The 25,635-nt window shown below is 39.9% G+C and overlaps 1 protein-coding gene across 4 annotated transcripts in view; it reads left to right on the top strand.

Moving 5' to 3' along the window:
- The window catches only part of CCDC85A (coiled-coil domain containing 85A), a 196,177-nt gene extending 184,004 nt beyond the window's left edge, over positions 1-12,173 (top strand). For 3 of the 4 annotated variants that reach the window (XR_008824885.1, XR_008824886.1, XR_008824884.1), the window contains 3 exons: positions 1,255-1,338; positions 5,126-5,912; positions 11,836-12,173. The gene's annotated coding sequence lies outside the window, so the exon portion shown is untranslated. The remainder of the gene's footprint in view (positions 1-1,254; positions 1,339-5,125; positions 5,913-11,835) is intronic. The other variant, XR_008824881.1, reaches the window with a different exon arrangement.
- The last annotated feature ends 13,462 nt before the right edge of the window (positions 12,174-25,635 follow it).

The following is a 25,635-nucleotide window of genomic DNA, read 5'->3' as shown; positions in this document are numbered from 1 at the left end:
AAAGCATTCCTACTGTTCGTCTAGTTGTGAAAAGAGAATTACAGAAGTGCACAGAGGTTCCTGGAATAAGTTACTTAAAAAAAAAAAAAAAAAAAAAAGAGAGAGAGAAAAAGAAGTGAAAGCTAATAGAAGGGAAAAAAAAAGGAGGAAAATCTGAACAAGTCAATTATACTGATGTTACAATGGTCAATATTATAACTGCAGTTCAATCACAACAGCTTAGCTGGTCTAAACAAAACCCGAAAAGATACTGTTGTGGACAGAGATCATTATTTTTAGCCACAGCGTTCATCTCTACCCTTGCTGTGAGTGTCTCAGGTCACAGATTCAGACAACACGGGCCGTACCACGCAGCACGCCCGGCGGGCAGCAGTGTGAACCCGGCCTAGGTGCTGGCTGCCCTGGAGGGCTGGCCAGGCGGGTGGTGCAGGGGGGACATTCCCCCCACCAAGCCCGGTGGGCCCAGTGCCCCAGGGCTCAGGCGGGGACCTCGGGGCAGCGAAGGTACCTGTTGCTGCTGAACTCTGCAATTTACATGGAAAGAAAAACATGCCAGTCTAGTGCTAGTGAGCATGCAAACGTTTGATTCCCCGATCCAGTATGGCCAAGATTTCATGGCATTTTCCCCATCGAAGAACAAATAAATGCTCAAAGCTCTAGTGTTTTCTGGGTACACTGATACTTTTAACACCACTTCTGGAACCACTTACAGCTGAGGTAATTCAGATGATGATAAAACTACACCTGTTCATGCCAGCAGAAGAGCTAGTCTCATAAACAACAAGCTAGATTATTGCTTGCAGTGAATTACGTATTCAGTGGATATGTTTAAAATATTAAGAATAAAATGGTGATGATCCCCCCTCCCCCCATAATTTAAAATACATAAAGGATATTTTTGTTGCCGTTGGTTGCATTTGTTCCTGGAACAAGTAAAGAGATAGCATTTGATCCTCCATTAAGGAGCAAAATGAAGACTAAAAAGCTTTCTGTGCTGTAGCACAAGAGTTTCAAGCGGTTTTTTAATATTAAAAATTATTCAGTTTAATATGCAAGGTCCCCCCCCAGTAATTAAGCCCACAGAGACTGCTGATATCTTCCAATGCATGTAAGTATTAGCAACTACACAAAATTGAAAGATAAAAGGTGATTTTACTCTTTATGAGGTACACTGTGGTTTATTATTAATGTCAAAGCTGATCAAATTCAGGCAACATCATTCTCTACTAATACTCAAACCTCTCCACTTTACAGAATTGGAAACCTTACTTCAACACACCATGGCCCTGGAATATTTAACATGTTTATACTGTAAAACGATAACAGCTAGCTCTTCGGGTGATTGGCCGCTATCTTCAATGCTGCCCTGCAGTAACTTTAAATATTAGCTAATCAAAGCCTTTCCTTGAATGAAGTGTTGACCTCAGTATGGTTTTACCTGAATCCCGTCCAGTGGCTTTAATTTCATTTAGCAGGTGATGTTAACATCCAGAAGTAAACAAATTTGTTACTTCTAGGGGAAAAAAAGCATCTTTAAAATGAAGGAAAACATTAAGCAGGGAAATTACTTTCTGTTTGAAAATAGTTATTTTCAGATGAGAAAAAGGCAAATAGATATGTATTTTCAAAAGGCTCTCTGGGAAGAATGAAGCTCAGGTTAAAAACAATGAAAAACTTGGAGAAAGTTCTTATTTTCTGAGGAATATTTCTTATTTTTCACTTGTATGAATCACCAGAACCATGGCCTGTCAAATTGCCCTTTGCATTTGTAAAACCACCTTCATATTCCCAATTGAACCTCTCCATATTCTCACTGGTTAAAGAGTACCACAATTCCTGTCAGTGATTATTGTTGTGCAATGGCAGCAATTAAATGGGTAACTATTCATCCTACAATATGAACATTTTAATTTTAAAAATTATTTGCCACTTAGGAATATTAAACAAATACGAATGACCGAGTGACAGGAAAAGGAATGGAACAAAAGTTGAAGTGAAAAATGGCTGGGAAGGGGCTTTTCAAGATGAGGTTTTTAAAATGATGTTAGTTTCTTTTTTTTAACCTCCAAGACAACCTAGCAGTAATTCATGCTCAATAAAGATGCCCCAAAGGACTTCACTGCTCTTGTACACGGTGAAATATGTTTTATCATAAATCTTAAGACTAAAAGTAATTTCTTTCACGTCATAATCACAATGAAGAAAGAATATAGAAATGAAAAGTTACTTTACGTGTAACTGCATGTGTGACCTACATACCAACACCAGTAATTTCACTGGAAACAGTGAAATTCCAGATCAGAGAGACTGCAAAATTCTTATATCTACTTCAAATACAGACGGTTACATTAAACCCTTAACTTCCAGCAACCATGCCTTTGTCCCAAATAACAGCTGTAGTATTCCCTTGGTAAACTTTTCCAATAGTCAGCTAGCTTTCTTCTTAACTACACAACGTAGAGTTTCACCCTGAGAACAGGTTTGCTGACTTCAACTTCTAGACAGATCTTTTCTTGTTAGACAAAGGAGCATACCATGAGTTATCTCCTGCTCAGGAAGGTGCTCCCCTCTTGAGGTTCAGGTATCTCTTAGATCACTCTTTGATAACATATGCTGAGAGTGTTTAAACTATTCCTTAGATATCTATTTTCTACATCAGCAATTTATATCCTGACCACTAGTTTTAATTTGCTGTTTTATCTTGTTTTTTTTTTTTTTTTTTTGTGAAAATTCATTTACCTACCATTGCATTTACTGTAAATTGCTGTAGAGTTTGTCAGCATCCAAAATCAACAGCAACAAAAAGAATATTGAATAAATTTGTTTTGACTTGTATTTTGAAAGCACTCTGGAATAAAACCAGCAAATATTCAGGGCTCATCTACAGCAGGTGGGGAATGCCACACTGGAAAATGTAACAGATGGTTGATTACATATAACTGTGGATAAAAAAAAGGATATTGTATTATTATCAGTTTAATGTTTTCACAAATTTCAGAATTACGTTTCAAGATATACAAGGATTTTCTGAATAACTTCCCCCCCCCCCCCGTCCTCTGAAATATATCTTTGTTACTGCTTAGTGAAAGAGCGGTCCCCCTACAGAATTCCTTAGTCACAAAATTCTAATACATTAGATTCTAATTTTTTGTCTCTACCCCATTGCACGCAAACAGCAACTAGAAAGATTATTTGATAGAGGGTTGGTTTTTTTAAGAGGTTTAGTATATCTGTAAATGACACTAATCTGTGAGCTGTACGGTTCTCTGCAGCACACAGGGCCTAGCTGAATGGAAAATACACTTCGTGTCACACCGCCTCACATACCGGCTGGAGTGACACACAATTTACAAATGCTGGAGACAGCAGGTGATATTAGATTCGACCTACATTGAAGATGCAATTCTTCCATAAGTTTTGCAAAACTGAGGCAATGAAGTATGAAAGAAGTGTACTTAGAAACGCTCAATAAAGAACAGATCTCTCTCAAAATTCAGCTCTGTGTGTAAACATCAGTATTTTAAGCTAAACATTTCCAAAACTAATTTCATCTACTTTTTAAGTAGTTAATTTCCTTGGTGCAATTTCATTAGGTCTTAAACGCACTACAAAAGCTGTGCATGACATTTTTTGAATATTTCTGTGACCTTTACCAGGAAAAGTATACCTAAGAATAGTTTCCTGTAGCTAGTCAAATACTGCGTGCAAAGTAGGTTGACAAGAAAAGCTGGTCAGCATTCCTTAACGAAAAATCCTACTCTCATGTACTGATTTCTGACAGCAGCACAGGTATTTAGGCCCTTGCAAGAGGATTTTCAGTATGCACAGTATAACTTCTGCAAATTGTCCAGCAAGCATACTGTACTGCTTTGGAGTTTCAATATTTGTTTGCAGGAAGAAAGGAGGCTTTAGCCTGTTTAAGGCTGAGGGAGGGAATTACTATTCAGGTAGGAAAAGAAAGAAGCTACTCAGAAAATCTGAAGGATTTTATATCTATCTTTCTCTTCAAACACATCTGCATTTAAGTGCCTTTAGCCCATAACAACATTAATTGATTTCCTGACCTGCTCAGCTGAATAAGGAAAGAAAAGAAACACTTTCCAAGAGAATGAAAGTGTGAACAGACATGCTTACCAAAACAGGGGGGAAATGCTACGAGACTTTGAACTTCTGTGAATGAAACTTGTAAAATATTAATTAATCTTTGTTGTCAATATAACAAAGAAACATAATTCAAGAAACCATGCAACATGAAGGAAAAAAATATTTTTATCTAGCAACTAGAATATTAAAAATATTTCTCATTCACCAGGCGGGGAGCAGGGCTTGCCTGGCTAGGCGCCTGCCACATCTGATACAGCATTTATGGAGAGAATGGGAATTTTGTGTTGCTGAGTGTATGTTCCATCCTCAGTCAGGAATACCTTGGTGATTTGGAGAGGTGGTTAGGTTGCATTCCTGTTATTCCAAGTAAGGGAATCAATACTAATTCACTTATCTTTATTTTATAAGTGGCTAAAGAGATGTAACATCAACCTCCAAAAAGGGAGAACGCTTCCTGCACTTGTAAGAATACTAATAAGAATTGGCTGAAGGTAATGACCCAGCAAGATCTGTTTGCCAAAACAAATTAATTATTAATCATGAGCTTGCTGATTTAAAAATATTTGACCATTTTAAAATAAAGGAAAAATATAGCCTAGAGAGTGATATCAAACCAAGACCCTACTGAAGTCATGTGAGAAAATGACAGTATATAGCATATTTTTTGTAACCTGAAACATATAGTGACATTAATTCAAAGCAGACCCTTCTCAGACTGAAGAAGTTCAAATCTGCTTTGCAAACTGGGCTGTTCTCCATTGAAATGAAATTGAACACTTGTACTTAAAACTTTGGGCTCAGATAAACTGCTGTGGCACGAGTCTCATTACAGAGAGGAAAATTCCTTTAACGATAGTATGTGAGTCCGACCCACTGTAAGTATAGACAAATGACAATTCAGTTGACTTGTGAAATACACTTGACAGATTGCACATTTCAGATCAAAGGGCCGCGGCTGGATAGAATAATACTCTGTATTTGCAGAAATATGTGCTTTACTTCCTTGGTCTCTTCCCTGAAGGTCTCCAAGGGCTAAGCACTTAATACTCCGTAACCTTTCCTGGAAACCCTTTGCAGCTAGTACAACAGTCACTAAGAGAGACAACCTGAACCACAGGAGAAGGTAACATCCTTTATCTCCAGCTTTTGAGTTAGAAACTACCTTATTTCTAAATCCATCAAATTGCTTATCTGTAGAGCAAATTCTTTTTGCACAAAAAAACATGCAAACTCCTCTACTGCTGCAGCCAGTGAGACCAGCATTTGGTCCCAAAAGAATACAGACCAAGTCAAGCTATGATTCCCAGGCTGTTTTGCTTAGCGTTAAGCAACATCTTGATTGCAGTAATGTTCATTCCTCCCCTCCTTCCCACCTCCCAAAGCCATTCTACAATATTCTTTTTTCAAGCCCCTTCACTTTCCGTTTTGTCAAGGACCGAGTCTTTTATACAGAGGTTTCAGTTGGCTTAAACTATTGAGTTCCCCAGGATAAGAAATCAATAACCATTTAATAGTTAAGCAGCTTACAAGCAACAATTGAGCTCTAGATGTGGCAGCAGAAGAGAATTTTTGAAAATCAAAATGCTAGAACTAGCAAGGCATTAGCATGCGTCATGCTTATCTCTATGTGAAGACCAAGTATCTCACTTACAGGATAAATACTCTTAATGATACTTTCCAATGTTTACTTTTTTCCCCACTGAGTGCATCCTGCTTTGGTCTGGGTGAGGTAAATCTGATTTGGAGCAGGTCATCAGCAATATGGCTTTAAGAGAAAGACAACTCCGAAGTCAGACAAAGCCTAAGCGGTAAGTGCTTCAATTACCTCTTCCAGTAAAGCAGGTATTTTTGATCAGTTAATCCCCAGCAGATGACCTGTATCTGTTTTGTTCTCTCAGGATACATTTTGCTGTGGGTCAGCTCCTGAGAATATCTTTCATGACTCTGCTGAAAAAGAGCACTTAAAAGAGAGTTTATGTGCCAGCCATCTAAATGCAGCAAGATATTATGGACAGGTTGTGAGTTCAGCACTAAGAAGCTACATACTACGTAATAATATGATCTAGAGAGAGAGAAAGACTCTTTGCTATATGCCTTCACACACAGATATATCCTTTGGTCTCAGAGGTATCGCTAGCAGAAAAGAGTTCAAAGTGCAGCTTAGGCAGGAAAAAGAGCTCAAGCAAACTTCTATACTGACCCTAACCTAAGGGCTGTGTAGATTCCCCTGAATCTACACATATGCATTGACAGACAGCGATATTTGGAAACAAGCTGTTTCCAAATAAATTTTCACTTCTAGTTAGTAGCTGAGAAGTAATCCCTGTAGAAACAGGAGAAATAAGTATACATATATATATATAGATACACATACACGCACACACATATAAATATATAACTCCTGTCTGAAATCTTTAAGATCATGGACAAATTTGGCAGGATAGGTATCTCTTCACATCGGTACAGGAAGGCTTAAAAGAAAATAATCCCTACTATTTTATAAGCAGTATGAACAGTTTAACAGTGAACACATTCTTAAGTTTTAAGGGAAATCAATATGTTATTTATTCCAAGCCTTTAAGAAGAGGCAAGAAACCTGAAACGAGGATTGTCTAGAGATAAAGAGCGTGGGTCCTTGTAATCCTCAGCTTGCTGTTCTATCCTGAGAAAATGTACTTATTTGTTGCAGATAGTTGGCTGCTCATTAACATCGCTAATCTGTTGACCATGTGAATGATCAGTAATTTCTGAGTTTGCAAATAATGCTGTTTCCCTGAAAACTCTCATTATGAAAGATTTTTGTCATCTACCTGTGCAATGAAGACATTGCTGCAACATAATGTACTAATCAATTGGCATTGTCCCTTCCTGGGTGATAATTTTGTTTATTTTCCTGTAGTCTCCTCATGGCAAAACACAACTGAATTGAGAGTAAAGGAAACAGCTGTGATTCCTTGATATTACTGCATGTATCCCCAATTTGCTTTTTCCATAGTTTCTCGCTACCTAGCTAGCTGGGAGTGAGCTACTCAGAGCATGTTCTAAGATGCACTCTATTTGATATTTGCATATGAACAAAACCACTTCAATTCTTATGAACTCTTGGGTTTTAAAATCGCTTGATGACTTTGAGGCGGTATTTCTCTGCTTTGAGTCACTCCAGAGCTGATTATGTTGCTCATGGTCTGCAGATGACTGGGCACCCCCTACTGACTTTGCAACAGGATGGATTTTCCTAGTTGTAAAGGCAATCCCAGCGATTCCTCTGGGTTCTCTTGAGGACATGGTATGATCCTTCCAAGGCAGGTGAAATTGCAACTTTATTTAGTATTTGCAGGAGTTGAATAAGAGGCAGGTATCCTCAGTCTTTTACATAAGCAAATACCCAGTGACAAATAGTTCCTGGTAGTACCCAGCCTCTAAGATACATTCTTGCAGGCAGCCAAATCTGAAAAGTCATCCTTAACCTGGTACCAATCAATAGAACAGCCACAGCAGCTAATCACACACATTACTGAACAGTGCTGGGGAGCAAAATTTGGAGCATCGGAGGGACCTAACAGCCAAGATGCTCGGGCAGGAACCAGAAGCCTCCTGCTCCTAGACACCGTTTGTCCGATACCCCTTCTGTGTGTACCAGCAATGTGATGGGAATAGCAATGCTGTGTGCAAGGTCACCAGAAGTCTCCCAGAAGGAAAGCACTGCATGCAGCCATTTGGTATCTTGAGGAACACGCTCCAACCTCGCTATCCCAGATACAGAAAACAGAGATTCAGACCCAATTTTGTTTCTTGCAGAGCAGCCAAAGTCACGATGAAAACAGATTATATGAGAAATATCAATAAAAATGCATTTCCTTGATAACATTACCTGCTTTCACTCAGGATATAAGGGGTGTTGCTTCTAAGTGAGTCTGTATTTTATATCTGTACTGGCAGGAGACAAAAGGGGCTGGACTGCTACCCATACCGTGTCTAAGTATGGATGAGTATTTGAGCTCTAATGAGTAATTGGGGGAATGCTAAGCATCTGCCATTGCTGCTGAACTATGTAGACTGCCAGCTCTCAAAACTATATGTAAAGAAAGATTAAAGCCACGGATTTTTTTTTTTTAATTTTTTTTTTAAAGGGACACTATGGCAGCTGACTGTATATCTCTGCTCTGGACATATTTATGTCTCTAAGCATTTAATACCTGTATTCATGGTATTATCAGCAGAAATATTTCCTCTAGGCACTTGCTGACTCAAGAGACACAGGTGAGAGATACTTGCAAGCAGGATGATCTACGCTACTTTTTTTCAAATTTAGTACATGACTTACATAAATAAACCCTCTCCAGTTGCCAGGGTGTTATGAAGATGTCTAAGCACAGCTTGGGGGGGGTGCGTTTCTAAGCTAACACTTGGACCTCTGCAGCATGCAGCATTAAGACACCAACCCACATGCACCTGGACTTGATAATCTGTAATGGATACATTGTGTTAAGGATGGCTGGTCCCAGGGGTGATACATCTGAGATCCACTCCACGTGGTATTTTTGGTCAGAGCTCTTAACTACAAAGACTTACTAGCAGAGTTTTCCAAAAGAAAATGTTACTATCATGTTTACTGGTCGATTACTGCTAATGAAAACAAATAACTTGCTTAATTATAAATCTCGTGCTAAGAAACAAAAATGAAGTTAAGCAAGCACATTTCTTCACCATTTCCCCCCTAGCAAAAAAATTAAATTTTTCATTTTTTAAGTATGCTTATCTTAAATTATTGATTTTGTTATAATTTCATTATTGAACAGTCTACAAATTTTTAGGAGTTTCAAAAAGCTTTCACAACACCAGTTTCTCACCACACCCGATTTAAAAGCCTGCGAACATATGAAAATTGTTTAACTTGAAACTTCCTTCATATCCCCACTAGCTACAGAAGCATTTTGCAGATGCTTTCTTGTACACTGGTATTTGCCAGCTTTGCCAGGAACAAAATGATGAAGAATTCAAACCTACTTCATCATGGTCTATTTAATTCTTTTTTTCTCAGACCATGACAGCCTTTCCAGAGGAACATGAAAGAGGATATTTAACAGAAGGCTTCCTTTCTGCAAGTTATTACTTTCCTGCTACCATTAAACAAACCTGATAACCAGACCTGTATCTCCTGAAATTCTATCCTTATTTCCTTTAATTAGATTTCTTTCTGATTTTTCTGAAATGTTTCAGATTTTCTTCTAAATTTTTTCTCTTTGATGCCCACCTGGAACTTAAAATGCCTTTTATACTGTAACGATTCTGTTTGGTTTCTGGGTCCTTAGGAAAGCACAAAGCTCCATACATACAGGTTAGATAAACTCTTGTCACCTGAGCTCCCAGGACACTCTCCAGCAACAGGTTTGAGTTGATTCAGTGCTAAAAGAATAATACAGCTGCATATGTTTAACCTCTTTTCTTGTCTTCCTCCTCCTCAAATGATTTAACTGCTGGGTCATCTCAATGATTAACTCCAGCCATATTCTTGTAATTAAACTTCAAATCAGAGCCTGTGACTATTTGCACTTGGGTTGGATTTACTGCTGTTTGGATTTGTATCATTGTATTTAGCTTTTCCAAAATAACCGTGCTGTTTTATGTTTTTGACATAACACAGACACAGAGACGTCTTTTTTTCATCATCTCTCAAGTATGTCAACTAATCAGCATTTCTATTCCATGGTTACAGTCTCCTAGCAACAAAACTTTATCTTAAGCTGACCCTTGTTTTGGAGGCCCAGTGCCCAGAACATGTTACAGCTCTCCTTTTTCTCAAACACACTTAGTGCTTTCCTTGTTCTCTTTTTGATTATCTACCAGCTCCATGTTCCTCACAGAATGGTTTGCATTGCAAGGGACCTTAGAGGTCATCTAGTTCCAACCACCCTGCCATGAAATAAAGCATCAGGAATATGCTAACATTTACACTCACACTACTCCTACTTCTGGTTGTTCCCTTGCAAATGATTCACAAGTCTGTCACTTAGCAAACCCTTCCCTTAAAAAAAGAAAAAAACAACCCCAGACAAACCCAAAAAATAGCTCTGGAGGTTGAGCTGCACTCTGAGTGCCTCACAAAGAGCATTCACATGTCCCAGCTGCCCCAACCTTATGAGCCAGTGGAAAGAGGCTTAGAAACTGCCATTTTATACTGGAGTATTGGTTTCCTCAGGACAAGGGCTCCTTTGCTCCTAGGGAACTTGCAACCTCTCCTGCTTTCAGTGACCAAGGTGGGAGAGACACACAAAGGAGAGCCTGACTGTCACTGTGCAAGGAAACAGCAGCGTGGTCTAGGTCCTCCTCTAGACCATGGGACTCGCAAAAAGCCCTGTACACACACAGCCCCGGCCCGAGTTGCGTGTGAAGGACCAACGCAGCTAAAACTCTCTTCTGGTCTAGGTTACTGGTTCTTCCAGGCCACTCTGACAGTGCAGTCAAACACTTCAGTCACAGAGGTGCAAAGACACGGAAATGGTTGTTGAGTGGAGCTTGATACTGTTTCACGATTTCTTTTTTATTTTAATGATGTGCATGGGAACTTTTATACTATCCCGTCACAGAGATCTCTCTGTCCCTCCGGTCCCTTAACCTCCTTTCTCTAGCTGGCCAAAGAGAAAGGCGGATCCACCTGCATCGCGTCCAGTGAGAAAATCAGATGCTGACGAGACAGAGAGGCTTTGCAAATATTGCAATTAGTGCATAGGGAAAATGGGCAGGAACCATAAATAAATAAAACCCCAAACTTTATAACACTGACAGCTTCATGGAGGACACCTGCACCTCACGATAAGTCAGAGCAGCTTACTTCACACGATCATTTGTAGCCCTGATTGCCACAGCTTTGGATCTTGTCAGTTCAGTCCAAAGTAAAGAATAGCTTTGACCTGTCTCTCACAGTCCAAGACATAACTCACACATGCTATCTAATGGGGGAGGGGCACACTACCTCGTTAGCTTCACCTGGATGCTACACCCCTCCACCCCATCCCCACAAATATAGGTTTACAGATGCTTCTTGAGCCCTGCTTCTTAAGACTCTTATGCAAAAAAATGTTGTGTAAAAGCTAGAGATAAAGTGAAAGACTTGTATGGGTAGCAGCAAAGTGGCTTAGGTAGTCATGACAACCATGTCAGTGCTTATAAAACTTCCCTTCTTCATAATCTTTTTTGCAGTTTAGATAACACACACATGAGCTGTAAAAAATGAATATCTGTTCTGCAGGAATAAAATAAAAAAATAAAATTCTCATCAAAACCAAAATATTGGAAGCTGACACACTGACAGTCGTTTGGCATCATTAACAACAAAATTTTGTCCAGTTTCTGTAGGGGCTCCTCAACGTGTCCAGGCTTAAAAGGGACCAACAGCCTCATCCCAGATTTGGGGGTGAGCAGGGAGAGGAAGGAAGGAGAGGGTTAACACTGCCTTTTAGGGAAGAAGGTCAGACACTAGGAGTACTATTATCATGTTCAAATTCTGATGTGCTTGCTGTTTCCTTCAGCACCTGGCTCCAGAAGGGCTCTGTTGCTCCAGTCCCAACACAAGGGACACCTGCATGATCTGTGGGTTCCCACAAACCATGCTTCCTTTAGCAACAACCAGCATCCATATTCTTCTTTCAATCTTCCACATTTTTTACTTTACTTTTCCACTTGGTTTTCAATGCGGAAATTTTAAATCCCTCTCAATCTTATCATTCACAGGTGGAAACCAAAGCACACCAGAAATAAATACTCCTCTGTGTCCAGACAGAATTTAATGGATTTGCTTCCAGCAAAAAGGGAGTGACTGCTGTCAACAAGACAAATCACCATCTTCCTAATCAAATGATAAACTCAAGAAAATTGCAAAGCTTTATAGACCAAAGTCTGCCAAGGAGTTGTATGTTGCTTCAAAGGGAAGGAAAAAAAAAAAGTTTGGCCTCTGAACTCTTTAATAACTGAATTTACTTTCACGTATTATTCACGTGAACTAAATAACACATGAATCATTCACTGAAGTATCATTTACTGGGGAAAAGAAATAAAGAATTTTCTTTTATAATAAAATATCTATGGTCAACATGTTTATTTTGTCTTCTTTCTCTCAACTAAGAATAATAATTCACTGACATCCGGAAGAATTCCCAAATCTTACACAATGCTGAACTTACAAGGCCTCCATCACCAGTCTTGGGGAAAGAGCTCCATCTTCTGGGAAACAGCCCTTCAGTGGTCAGGAAGGGACGGGTTCCAGTGGATCACCCTGTTCCTTCTCCAGGATGACATGGTGAATATTATGGGGTTTATCAGAGATTTTACTGGTGCAGGATAGCTCATCTCAGAAATCAGTCTCCTGTGGGCTGGTTTGTAGATGGCAGGATTGTCAATGCAAAGAAGAGGGGCCGAGTAAATAGCAACTTGCCAACTAATCCACTGCAATAAAAGCATCTCAATAAAACCCCCAAAAAACAGTGGGCACAGCAAAAGGAGCATCTTACCCAAAAGCTCAATGCTGAGGCAGCTGAGTAACCAAAATCCATGATCAAGCTGGTCTAAAATGCAGATATCATCATTAGGATGATCTCTGTCACAAGCAAGTTCCATAGTTCACATGACAAGAAGTTGTTGAACAGGCTCTAAACATCCAAACAGAGTGACATCAAATATGAAAATATTTACCAAGTTTAATACAGCATAGAAAACACCTAAGAAGGCATCTTCTCCAACAGGTAAAGACTGGAAGGTAGCTACTAGTATTACATATTGGAAAAAAACTGTCTCGGGATTTGGGGTACTGTATTTAACAATGTATATAAACAGCAGTTTTGAACGGAAGCTTTGCATTTCTTTTCAACACAAAAGCAACCACATAATGAATGTTCTTGTTTCCATTAATCACAAATACTGTGTTATACAAAGGCTGTGCGTATTTCCATAAACTAGTGGTGCTAATGAAACTTGTTAGGTAGAAATCAGTGACTTAAAGTTGCGTTATTATGGGATTCTGCTTCAGCCATGTAAAAATTGACTAGAGTCAAATAAATAAATAGCCAAATTGTCTTCCTATGAACATCAATACCATTTTTTTGAGATTTTTTTGTTAATTATATAGAATATAGTTACTTTTAGTGTTAGACAGTCATTCGCACGTAGCTTTCAAGAGCACTGGGATAACTAGCTTCATCTTTAGATTCCTGTCTACTTGCTCATTAGCTACAGGAAGATCATCTTAAAATACCTTCAAGGGTAACTGATCTTGTTAAATGTCTCCACGTTTTTTTTGTTGTTTTTTTTTTTTTTTTTTGAAAATAATAGTGCTGTAAATAATACAATGAAAAGTAAGTTCCCTGGTTGATACCAGGGAGCTGTGCATCGTGCTCCTGGACAATGTGTAGGGAAGGGGACTCTTACCAGGCAGCAAATGAGGACAAATAATCATTCTTACAGGATGCTTATGATAAAAACCTTTCTGTACCACCACCTAGTACCATTTAGAGGTGGGAGTTCTCTAAGAACACCAATAAAATACATTTACCATTACTTCTGGGTTTTTTTGGTGGGGTTTTGGGGCTTGGCAGGTGGTGGATGTTTTGTGGTTTTTGTGTTTTTTCTTTAATGATACTGACTTTAAGGCTTTGATGCATAGTTTCACTTTCAGTACATTGATTTACCCCATGGTGAAAAAAAGCCCAAGCTGCTTGTACAGCGAAGAACCTATTTGAAGATTTTAGGGGTTTTTTTTTCCTGATTGCAGAATGTCTGTGAGTGGAACATAACGTCACCAGATTGATTTAATCACAGGTGATGTTTCATGATTTTTCTTTTTCTGCTATGTGAATCGAATTAATTGTGTTGATGTCCTAAATCACATAGAATATTCTCTGTCAGTTGAAGCCAGAAGATAAATACTTCAAGAGCAGCTATAAATCCTATTTGGACTGAGACAATCCTAAAGAGAGGGTCTGCAATAGGCATGGTCTAGAGTCCCTACTCAAAGCAAGAACCGAACAATAGAGCAACTTCACTCTACAAAGGCATTTCCAGTCTTGACAAAATACTTTCACCCTCTTCTCTGCCCCTCTCCTTGTCTGCCTCTCCAGCTTATAGATAGAATCAGTGTCAGAAATGTATCTTTAGTTTAAATGTTTACTCTCTTAGCTCCTACTCAAAACATTATCGTCAACTTTTGCTGATTTTTTTTACGATGCATCTAACTTTTGTGTCAGCTGGCACCAGCATTTAACACCTGCACATTTCAGACAAATTCTGCCTTTCTACAGGGGCGCTCCAGTTTCTCTTTTACCACAGCGACCACACCCTCCATGGAGTCTAATGAAGCCTAATTTATTAAATCACGGGGTTTTCCCACCACCACTTCTTTACCCAGGGGATTCAAAGAGAGCAAAAGGGAGATCTACTAGGTGCCTGCACAGACTTCCCTCCCTGTTTCTCCTTCTGATACTCGGTTATGGGAAGGTCAGTCTTGATGTCTGTTCAGTAAGAGTATGGGAGCTGCTCCCTCCACCCAGAGCTGCAGCAAGGGCAAGGAGGAAAAGGGCATCGAGTATCTGCCAGCCCCCCTGGAAACTGCAGCCCGGCGTGAAAGGCTGCTGGCTCGTCTTTGTTGAGATGAGTGCCAAGTCATGCGAAATTGCCCTAGAGAGGAGAGGGAAGACAAGGGAGAAGGGTAAGGGAAGGAGACACCCGGAAAGTACATGCTGTGAGTGCCAAAGAACTTCCTTTCAGCACTGCCTGTGCTGGCTGAGACGTTCCCTCCCTCTGTGAGGTGCTGGGAGCCTCTTGTTCCCGCAGACAACACAGAGGCACATCTGTCTGCTCCAGAAATAGTCACCCAGATGTGTTTTACCCAGTGTCCTCCATGCTGGCCATCCCAGCCTTACCTGGGAGGCAAAACACCATCCTCATTTGCCATTTGTTACAAAATGAAGTGCTATGTCATCCAAAAACTTTGGGTTTCTTTAAGCTTTGTCTGCAAAGTCAAGGAGAGGTCGTAACTGCCTAGCTTGCCATCCAAGAATAACTTTTTGCCGAGCTTTAATCAATGAACTTGAAAAGATTTGCTGATCCAGACTATAAAATACAAGTTTAGCTCCTCATCCCTGGTACAAACAGTTCTTTGTAACACAGATCAACAGGGAAACCCCCACTGCAACTCCAATATAACACATAAATAGCAAAAAACACTAACAAGTATTTTATTAGAACTCTATAGTAACACTGAAGTGGTTTTGCTGTTTCTAGAAGTCATATATCTGCATGAGGCAGCAACAGTTTGCTTTCTCTTATGTTTATTATCCATGTGGGCAAAGAAGATAAAGAAGAAAAAAGAGAAATATCCCTGTCATTACTAAAGCAGCTACATAGCTGGGTTATAGGCTGAGTTGCAATGTTTACCTGCATCTTTTTACAACACAACTTCCCAGACAATGCAACTCCTGAGATGTCACATTTAATTTAACAGCTTGTGTAACGGTTGGGACAGCATCACATAAATAGCTAACAGAAACAGAGCTTCTAAAATGACAAGTCACCCTATTCCAAGGGATTTAGGGCAGAATTCTTTTCCTCTCTGAAAGGCAAAAAACCCACTTTAATTAACTTTTTCTCCCTACCGGTTCATGTAATTTGTTCTTGGTTAAGCATATTATGGTCGAGGACAGTGTTGCCTACAGCCATCACACACATGCAATCAAATTTACAACAGCGTGTGCCAGGCCTGATTTTGAGTATCCCCTTTTCCTGGGAAGTCCCAAGGGAAATTTCCACCTGCCCTGTGCCTGTTGGAGCCACATCAGTTTTCTGCCAGGAGAATAGCTCGGGGCTCTCAGCAAGCTTTGCTGCCTGTTTTCTAAATGGTGTAAGTGACTTGGAGCATACTGAAGCACTCAGCAGCCACGGGCTCGATGTCACCAGGGAATAAGCACCCTTATGTTCAGCACTGAACAAGTCAGGAGAAAATATTTGAGGAAAGCTGAGCCAATGCCCTGCTGAGATACAGCCATACATTTTTTTTCCATCAGCTCCTGCATCTCCTGTACTCAGCAGATGTTAAAGTCAGGCAATCAATTATGAAAAATAAAAATTCAAATATTTACCCTGCAACATCAAGCTCTGCAAGGGCCTGAGCAAATAATTATTAAATAAGAAATTAAGGCTAAAATGGAAAAGGCAGCACAGTACTGTTACTGTTGTGTCAGACACCAACCAAATGTCGGGGCTTCTGTGGGAAGCACAAGGTGTCCTGTAATACCTCAGCAAAAATACCAAATTGAGAAAAACAAAGGTGGCACCCCGTTGTCTTTAAGGTATAGCTGACATATGGTATATTTTGCCTTGTCTGCGAGTAATTTTATTGCCTGTTTTTGCCTAGCTGTTCTTTTTCAGCGTGACTTCAGAAGAATGATAATTAATTTCAAAATAACTGTGGGCTCTTTTCAACTTTTCCAGACTAACAAAGGAGGCCCATATTGAAGTACATCCACTAGAGTAAAATATAATTAGGAACATTTTACCGCCTCCATTTCCCAACCTCTAAAAAGGGTTTTCCTCAGAGAACAGAAAATTTAATGAAATAAGAGGTTCCATGTCACATGTAAGTTATCCTTTTATACCACCGCCTCTGCATTTCACATCGCACAGCGACAGGCTAAAGGCTCTCATGCTTCCCAGAGCTTCCTCTTTATCGTGACACAGAGATGCCATAAGGGGACACTGAGGCACGGAGAGGCAGCTTGACCTGTCCAAAATGTAGCAGTTGAACAGAACAAAGTACAAATGATAAATCTTCTGGCTCCAGCGCCCTGCTAGGCTAGCTTGCTTTCTCTGACTCTCTAAGCCTCTGAAGAGGGTGTAATAAATTGTTTTGCACCTTACTGAGGAAACACTTGACTTTAAACCTCTGTTAGTGTCAGATACATATCCCATGGCATTAGGCCCATCAGAAACATTTGCCTGGCCAAAACCTGACGTGCATGAAATAGTACTGTTTGGAATGGAAGTCCAAAGGCCCAAATGCTCTGGGCCATGCTCTAACCATTAGGAAATACCAGAGAATCCATACCTATGACACCTTCCAAAACATGACTACTTTATTGACAACTTTGCAAGCTCTAGGATCACAAAATGTGCAGGGATGCAACAGACCAGTTTGGTTTTTTATAACGATTCTGAAAATCAGCCCCCTAAGCCACTGTCCTCTAAAATCAGGCATGCTTTTTAGATCTTCCACTGCTGGACAAGTTCCTCAGTGGGAATTAAAATACAGAGGCAAATGTGCACCACAATCTGCAACCCAACATCAGGTATTTAAGCTTTGCAAGAGTTTGAGGCAGCTGTGCTTCCCATCCAAGAATTCAAAGGTCAGGGGGATGGGACAAAACACTGAGCAGGGGCTTCTTCTGCGAGAGGACAGGAGTGAATAGGGAACCCTACCAAATGACACCAGCACCCAGGGCAGAGCAGCCAAGTTGTCTGTGTCCAAGGAAATCTCAGCAAGTAAGGAAGATAATGAGTCAGCCAGGCTGACCTAACCAGGAAGACGCTGCTGCCAGCACATGGGTAGCAAATTTGTAGGAATGTACGCGGAAATATCCTCATGCTTTTCTCTCAGTTACTGCAATCCAGTAATCCGTTTACGTATATACTTTTAAAATATTTCTGCTGACCCGTAAGCTAGTTCTTGCCTGAGACATTATGCAATGAATATTAAACCAGAGATGATGATCGTACTGAAGTTCCTGAAAATTCCCCCAGTGCCACCTTTCAAGAGCAAGATGTTAAACAACCCTCCTTTCCCGCTCATGGAAAGACATATCACTCTGATTTAAAAATTCAGATCATAGTGCGATTCAAAGTCAGAGGCACATACAAGGTACTAAATTTCCAGAAAGACCTGGAAAATGGCTGGGATCATCCACTGCTGAGTGCCTGGAACAGTATCAGGCATTTCCAACGTCAACCCATGTAGAGTGGACCGACAGCTCTTACTGCAACACTGGTCAGACTGCTCTGAAGGGTTTGCTTGCAGGACCAGATGCTGTGCTTTTAGATTGAGCATTAGAGATTGAATCATGTGCCTCCAAGATAGGTAAAAATGTTGTTATTCACTCTGAGGGCTACAGGGTCAGACCTTATATTCAGTATCACGTATGGATAGAACCTTGCCTTGCAACCACGGGAATCAACAGTAAGCTTTCCCCTTTCTCCTCTATCCCATTTCACCATAAAAATTGATAACTAGAACGATGACTTTAGAATTCAAAACACTATCTTCTTTGCTGTCAGACAGACAACTGCAATACAAAACTGAGAGAAGCTACCACTTTATCAAAAGGCTATTTATAAACATTTGAGATTAGCAAAACTTACTCATATAGACTGCACTGCAGCCATCTCTCCATACTCATGTAAATTATCTCATTTTGACAGAATTTCAGCAATCTCTGGCCCAAACAATTATATTCTTTTCCACAGCAGTTTTGAAATTTTGAAACACCTGGAGAGAAATGGAAAAACTGTTAGCTGTCTATCAGCAGAACTCTTCTAGAGATGGAACAGTACCATCTTTCTTGCCATTTATTTGAGATAAACTATTGATGTGCAATAATACAAAGTGCACTGTATTAGAAAGAGCACAAGCAAAGACTTCACACTGAATGACTGCTTTCGGGCTTTTGAAGTTCTGTGGGCTACTTGGGCTTCATGAAGTTTAAATACCCACTGATTTCTGCAGTTAAAAAAGTAGGTATTGTGTATCTGGGGAAAATACTCTCAGTGGCTCTAAGTAACGCACTGGAGGAAAAAATTAATCGTGCACAGTTGAATGCATTTCTTTAAAGGAAAAGGATGGCCACTGTACAACCTGCACGCAGCCCAGCTCTGCGGCTCCTTTTGTGCTCCGCTAATGAAACAGAGAGCAGAAATGTTGTCAGCTTTCTGAGGGTGGTGAGGAGATAAAATTGTTCCCTGTTTCACAGCAGCTCTTAGGAGAAGTAACATATAGGGGACTGTGCCCATGTTATCCTCAGCATTTTCTCCCCTGCCTTTCCCATTTTTGAATCTATAGAATGTTTAAAGCCTGGGGAGAGTTTGCTCTGAGCTCAACTTATTTATTTGTGAATTTATTTGGGGCATTTCCCATTAAATGTTGCTGTGGAGACTAACCACTATGAATACCAAACCCTTCTTAAAAGGTAGTGGCCGGGGTCTGAAAGCCACAGACACCACAGTAATATTTGGAAAAGGGAAGGAAAAAAGGAAGAACATTACAGTTTGGCCACATCCCCCTGCTTAATATTCCTACCTGCTTGCTAAGCCAAATTTGAAGAGAAGCAGGAATCACATTTTACAATAAGATGCTACAAATAAAGCACTTTGAAATATGGGTTGCTTCACCGACATTTTGCTTATGTGGAAAGTAAATAGCTTGTAAACAGTACCTTTCACCACCTTCATTCTGGATGTATGTAAACTGCAGAGTGGCATGCTCTGAAGACTTCTGTAACTGGCATTATTGCTATATTATTCAACATTTTAAGTGAGAAGAGACATTCTCTCACTTTTTAAAGGTAATACAATTTGAAGGCCACTTACCTCACTCTGTAACCTTTATCTATACATACGTTTCTCCAGGGAAGTATAAATCAAAATCTTTATGTGTCAAATAGCTTAGTGTCAAAAGGTCAATGAGTCATATACTGTAACTACACAGAATCCTAGAAGTTTTGTGGAATTGAAGCAGTAGCAGCATGCAAACAATAAAGCAGAAAAACACCCAGAAAGTGCTTTTCCTGCTCCAACCAGTTCGTTTCAATTATTAAATGGCCACACCGCAGCTTGTCTCCTTTTTGCATTCACTTCTTGTAAGCGTTCTAACAGAGCAGCTTTATTGTCAGGCATGCAAGGCCATTAAGTAAATATTGGAACACATTTAGAAAAATTGCATTTTGCACGGTTGTAACATATACTGGCACCAGAAAGGGAAGTTTGAAGACTTATATTTATGTGGTTCATGTAGGAAACCTATCAAGTAACTTCTGCGTTCAGGGAACCCAGCTGGACTGTTGAAATTCTTGGCTGAACTACTTCTGAATGACATGCCCCTTCTATATGATTCTTGGTCTGTCTTTGGTGAGTAATTCTGAACAATATAACATTATAGCAGTGGTTAGCCATTTGCAAACAATTTACAGTAGTGAAGGGTAGATCTGAAAAGTCAGTTTTCCCCTATGCTTACTTATTTACTGCATTCTGCTTAAAAGGAAGTACTTTGGATTTGCATTGTTTGTAGCACTCACTGAAGAGTCAAAGGGGCTTTTAATTTATTTCCACTTGTTATAGTGTTTTGGGTAAAAATGAGAAGACCCAGTGCCATTGCTTTGACTTGTTATAAGACAACAATAAAAGCAGAAAGATGAGAAAGGGACGTGTTTTTCAGGTTACTACCTATGCTTAGCGAGTAAGATTTGACAAAGCATTTCCATCAGGACAGCCCTGTGTACCATGAATTCACTGCTGCAAATTGTAGGAGATTTTACAGGAATAAGCCATGGGTTTCACAATAAGCAAACCAGCAGCAGGTATACCAGTAATTCAAAAGTCACTCTGGGTTTATAAAGATGTAAAAGGAACCATAACTAATGCTAGATATAGCCTAGACAACCCTACAGCCTTATAGCTGCTGTTTCCAGGGAAATGCTAATGACAAGGGACCTTTTCTGCACTACAATACTGTTTGACTTCCATACATGTGTATATATTCTACAGGAGCATCACAGACAAATCCACCACAACAACGATGAGGAGTTACCCATGGGATTTAATGCAGTTTCCAAATGGTTAAAAAAAAAATTAATAGTGTTTTCCTATTCCAATGTTCTATGTATCTTTGATAATCATTTGTCTTCTAAGAATAAGTGGCACTGGAAACATGCAAAACCTAAAGATGTCAGTATACGAAGTTTCCCCAGACAGTCTGAAAGACCCTTGTCTTTTGAGACTGCCTGATTAACAAGAAATTTTGATAGCTACAACTACAACATATTTTGCATGAAAGCAAATGGAGATATAAATGAACATGGATCACAGTGGAAGCAGATAGTTAAGACTTGTTTCAGCTTTTCAAAACCAATGTTTTTTTTGTTTAAAAAAAAAAAAGAAAAAAGAAAAAAGTTGTATTTCAGAATGTTAGTTTTCCACACCCTGCACCCCCAGTTTGTCTGGTACCAAAGCGTTGACATCAGTTGCTTGTACCACAAACACGTATTAGCTTGAGCAATGTGGGGAAATAATACAGACCCTGTGGGCACAAATCCAGAAACTCAGCAACAACAGACTGGCTGTACCTGAAGGAAAGAGGAAAGTGCCACATACTTTTAATAATTAGTGAAACATTCTCACCAGCATGAAAGTGATGTTATTTAACACCATGATTTAGGTTAATTTTTTACAAAAGAGGAAAAAAACAAACAAACTGTCCAAAATTCTCACATTAGTGACCTAAGCACCATGAAGTATCAAATGAGAGCTCCATCACAATACCACACTGGAAACACAGATGACTTAGCCAACTGAAAATTCAAAGTCAAATGATAATTTGTCTTTAAATAAATCATGATTATATACACTATTAAGTCAATTTGAAAACCAGGCTTAAAAGATGCATAATTAACAAGATGTCTGTTCCACATTTATCTGTAAGAAAATATTTTTAGCAATCCTGTCTATCACCTTTCCTATACCACGTCAGACATGCACTCCTTAACATCACCTCAAAGGTCCTCGGCTTTTATCCTGCCTCCTGAGCTCCCTGAATTATAAAGTTGATTTATGTCCTCTCCCAGCCAACAACACTAGTCCTGAACATGTAATACTACTCCATACAATACAATAAAATCCCCATATCTAAATTGGTAGGCCCACGTCTAATACCCTTTCAGATTGTAATGAGAAAAGCTGCTTTGGGTGTTCCTCTGATGATTTCCCCAAAAGATGACTGAGAAAAATACAAGGCTTCTATATCTGAGATGCAAATGAAAGCTTTTTGCTCATAAACCAGCCAGGCGCTGTTTACTCAGTGTTTGCAGTAGTAAGAACAGACATTTCTTTGAGATGGACTGTTATTGGAGGACACCAGAAATAAATTTATTTTGCGCTAATCATTGAGTCAATGCCAGACAGACAAGCTGCCATTGCTCAGCTAGGAAAGACTAAAAGATGAGAAAGGCTGTTGGACTAGTAATGCTGGCTGTGCCAGGACAGAATTCCCCCTTTTGCTCGTTACTCTGGGAAATTAATTCGGATTTTTGCAAGTAGCAATGTCCCAATGCCAAGTCCATCCACTGAGCAAGAAACATGGATCCACTGAAAAGTTCAGGCTGGACAGGACCTCAGCAGGCCTACACCCTCCTGAAAGACACTCCCACACTTTTAAAGGCAAGGCCTGTGTTTGGAAAAGAGATAACAGAAATAAGGTATAGCAGTTCTTGTTCTGCAGTCTCTCCGTGTGGGTGTAAATCCAGACTAATTTAATTGACTTCCATGAAATCCTTGTAGAACATCACAGATGTAAGTAAAAAGCCTAAGGATGGATGGGACAGTAATATGCTGCAATGCTGGAAGGAAAAGAAATCTAGCAATATGAGTGTTAGGGTTTTTTAAAAGCCTGATACAGAACAGTACTTCAAAGAACAAACTATAAAAGCTTCAAGTGTGTGATTATGTCTCATGAAAACCAGTGCAACTAAGGATATATCTTATAATAGGCATGCTTTAAAGCACAAAACTAATTTTATTTTTTTTTTCCTGGAATTGGCTTTAGTATCTCTTCTTTTCCTATTACAATTATCTAAAATTTCCCAGCTGGTATCATTTTAGCCCACTCCCTTCCAAGGCTCACCTTACTCATTCTCAGGAGCACTTCTTTATAACAGCACTCTGGACATTTATTTTTCCCTGAAGTTTTCTTATGTCTAAAATCCTGCCTTCTTTTTCCTCTGTGGAAAGCCAGAAAGACCCTGAAACCTCCCATATACACTCACAGAAGTGACTTTTTAACCCCTTCCTTGCATACTGAGGTCTGCTAAACGTATGTGTGAGCTATCAGCATAGGTGCTGGTGGACTGGGGAGCTCAGCAAGTCGCACCAGGTGGCATGCAAAGAACAGATTGTTATGTTTGTGGGGGAAGATAAAAAAACCCAAACAACCCACAACCTAGGAAATAAAGTGATGTTTGGTTAATGAAGAATTACATCCCTCCTGTTATGAGCTGAACGTGCCACATTTGAGCCTAAAGCTCTTAACACAGTGATATTACACAGATGGTCAAGTCACCAATCACAGTCCAATTAACCTGAACTTACCCTAGTAGAAGCTGAGTCACTCACATCACACTTGACTCCCAAGACGTCCCGATGCAGAATGGCTCTAGCAACTCCAGCAGCCACCGAGTGCTTCAAGGTATGGCTTAAACTGGATTTCCATAGCCTGTGGTGGTGACCGCCTACATGCGGGTGTGGTGAACTATGCAGGCTGATCAGAAACAGAAAAAACTATTAATTGCAAGTTATTCACCCAGTCTATAAGAAACACACATAAAACTCCTGAAGAAGCTGCAGTAGGTAAAAATGACTCCTACATTAATTGAGGGATATATATTTACATCTTTTACTGAAAAATATATGCAACATGCAACTTCTATTTTAACGACAGCTTTCTGTTGTCTCAGCCCAGTTATACAAGCTCCTTTCTCTGCAAGCAGTGCTGTCAACTTTGTGCACGTGTAATTTTCCTCTAATTCTTAACATTCTTGGAAGTACAGTTTGAAACTAATAAAAGCACAGTTCCCGAGGTTAATGTATCCCCTGTTCACAAAAAAAAAAATATGTTACAGCCACTTTCACTGTTCTCAGTCCTGTGAGGTTCACTGAAGAAGTAAGACCTAAAATCGGCAAGTTTCCCTATGTTCCACCTTACTTGGGTTAAACAGGAGGTGATGATAAACACACTTTTCATGTCTTATCAGGTTAATATATATATATTTGCCAGAAAGCTTGTCACTACTACTGCTGTTCTAAGACCAAATGCTAGAGTGTCTTCAAGAATCAAAATAAATTCCTCCAGTTTAAGTCCATTTAAAGTGTCACAGTTCCATCAGATTTGAATTAAAGTCAGGTCAGCTGAGCTATTGAACAAGACTGCAAAGCACCAAGCTACCTGGAACTGAAGAAAAGAATGAGCATGTTCTCCCATCAAAAAAACTGATGACCCTCTGTTCTCCCAGCTACTTCTCAAAACCTCTTTGAAAGGACTTTGGGGGAAGGATGCTCCAGGCCTGGCATGGATGACCACATCGGTGCAACATCCCCACCATTTCTGCAGCTCAGTGTAGTTCTAGCTTGCTGACTGGTTTAAAAAGCTGCAGCAAGTATGCATTTGCACCTTTCTTTCAAGGCTTCTCTACCATTTTCCTCACTCTGTCAAAATGAATATATTAGGAGTATCAATAGGAAAAGCCCCAATTATTCCCTGCTGCAGGCCTACCAGCCTTGGAAACCTGAGAGCTGCTAGAGCTGCGTGAGGTCCTGATGGTTCCAGTAGCCACACGCTTGCAGAGCTCATAATTACCATCACGTTTATGAGAACATCACGACCATTACTATTTTGGAGACTGGATTATGTTTATGCTACACAAGTCCCACACTTCACCTGCTGGTAACTAGCTCCCCTGACACATTCACATGGTTTTCACGTTCTTCAATTTATTCCTTACCATCTGCTAGTCAGATGCTCCAACTAAATAAATTTTTACTGTTCGAGCTCTCTTTGAAATATGCTACTTTGCCCTTTTGTAGCTTCTCTGATCCGCTTCAGATCATTTACTTTGCATGCAAACGCCCAGCATGTTATTTAAAGCGGTTGCTCTGATTTAAGCAAATGCCACAGAAAAGTCAGTGCATCTTTGACCGGAGAAGGGGAAACCCAGGCAGTGCTCACACAGGCCATTGATCAAGTGTCAGATTCACAGACTTCAAAATTGCTAATATAACTGGCATTTCTCCCCATCACCTGTTACTAAGCAAAGAAACACTCCTGGACATCATCCTTTCTCCTTCAGATTTACTTTCACGGTGCAAAGAGAAATCTAATTTACCTTTGGGAGAGAACTATCAACTGCTGCAGCATCCAAGTTACCACTGGAACATATATAAAACCAACACACAAATTTAGCCCAGTGGGACACGTCCTTAGCTGGTGGGTGCTACCCTTGCTCCTTTGACTCCTGTGGCCTGCACTGTTAAGTCACTTTCTTATCAAAAGTAAGTCCCAAAGAGCAGACCTGGCTCCCAACTACAAGGACCACCTCTGAAGTCCTTTGTGGCTCATAGAGATTGCCCAGCTGTAAAGCAGCAGATTTTGGGGTCGACTGCAAACAGGGAACATGAAAGCATTTTCTTAACATACAGGGCCAAATCCTGCCTTCACAGATGCTGCTGTCCCCTTTG

The sequence above is a fragment of the Falco biarmicus genome, chromosome 12 (genome assembly GCF_023638135.1).
Source record: "Falco biarmicus isolate bFalBia1 chromosome 12, bFalBia1.pri, whole genome shotgun sequence".
In the NCBI taxonomy this organism is placed as follows: Eukaryota; Metazoa; Chordata; class Aves; order Falconiformes; family Falconidae; genus Falco; species Falco biarmicus.
Note: the sequence above shows the minus strand (reverse complement) of the source record. Positions and strands in the feature narration are given on the sequence as shown.